This window comes from Pteropus medius, unplaced genomic scaffold, assembly GCF_902729225.1.
Source record: "Pteropus medius unplaced genomic scaffold, Ma_sr-lr_union100, whole genome shotgun sequence".
NCBI lineage: Eukaryota > Metazoa > Chordata > Mammalia > Chiroptera > Pteropodidae > Pteropus > Pteropus medius.
The window spans coordinates 2,591,978-2,593,647 of NW_024356248.1; positions in this window are offsets into that span (position 1 = coordinate 2,591,978).

Here is a 1,670-nt window from a genome sequence, read left to right on the forward strand (position 1 = left end):
AGAGGAGTAAACAAAGGCCTGAGGGGAATGGGTGCCTTGCCACGTTCACCCAGCCAACCAGGGGCAGCCCCGGGCTCTGCGTGTGCTAAGCACGCGTTGTGCGTTGAATCATTCAGCTATGGGACTAGCCGGGGACAGGACCCTCGTCATTGTGATTCTGATGGGAAGAGGGGCTTAGCGGCCTAAGTCACTTGCCTGAGGTCTCAAAGCTGGCAGCTGGGCGTGTCTGTGCCTGAGCACAAAGCCCGTGTCCCTTATCCTTCCCTCACTGCATGTGTGAACGTCCGGGTTGTTTTCGACCTCTCCTTCCAGAACAGTCTATGCGGACTGCCCAGAGTTTGTGGTCATTTGTCCCAAGGTTTGCTCAGCATCCTCCTTGGCTTCTCTGACCCACAGAGCAGCCCTGACGCTGCCCTCGGCACACTGTGTCCCTGAGTGTGGCCCAAGAAAAAGAGCCTCCCTGGCCCCTCTCCACTCATCCCACCATTCGGGCTCGCCTGCAAGAGAAGTGAACCCCATTCAGGAAACTGGGACTCAGAGCCCCCAGCCAGGGAACAGAGGATTTGGGATTCAGGCGTCTGGCTCAGCTGCCACATGGGCACCGGAGCTAGACAGGCACCTTCTGCCCAAGTGCTGATCTTACCACCAGCCCAGACCTGCTGAGGCGGGGTGCAGGGAGCTGTGTGTAGGCGTGGAGCATTAGAAAAGGGAAGACAAGGGGGACCAGAGAGAAGCTGATTCCTTACCCCAGAGTGGCCTCAGGAGGATGTCACCCAGCTTCTGGGCCCTGGCCAGGAGGCTGTGGGCTTGCTGAGAGCACTGCTCCATCACTCTGGGTTCGGCAGGTGGCCTCCAGGAAGTGGTGGCAGCCCCAGCCCTGTCCTGTTATTTTTCCCAACTGGAGGCCAAGCAGGAAAAAGCCCGCAGATCTGTCTTGCTTCCATGCTGCCCTGACTTTTCTGTTGGGATGTACCCTTGGCCCTGTGAGTCCTGCTGACTATGTGGCTGCCGGACTTGGCGGTGGCCGTCCTGTGTCTACCTTGGGAAGTGGAGGTTCTGTGAAGACCAGGTGGGCCACTTTCTCCCAAGGGGATTGGCTGTCCCCAAAATTGGAGCTCTTTCCTGCTGGGGCGGGCATTCTCCAGGGTGTCGAGCTGTGAGGGTGACTCCACTGGGTTCTGCTGTGGCACCCTTGGGATTTCAGGGGGAAGGCCCATCACTGGCTGCTGCTCCTGGCTTGTCACCGCTGATGAACTGGCTTCCCAGGGCAGCTGGGCTGGGGGCTGGGCGGCTGCAAGCCAGGGTCTCAGACTTTCTCTCCATGGAATTCCTGTGGCACACGTGTACGTGATCCAAGGAGGGGGCGGAGGATTCCCAGGTGGACCCCCTTCTTGGGTCTCAGTTTCCCCATCTGAGAAGTAAAGCTTCATCGACAGGAGAAGTAGTCGGCAAAACATGATGTGTGTGTGTGTGTGTGTGTGTGTGTGTGTGTATTTGTAGCAGGTAAAACAAAGTCAGAATGTCCACAGAGTGACTCCAGTGGATCTTAAACCTGGGGCTGAGCGGGAAATAGAAGCAAGAAAGAGAACAGGACATCGCAACGCCCTTGTGTCAATTAAATACATGCACACTAAACAGATCATGAACAAAACCACACACACAGAAGCCCT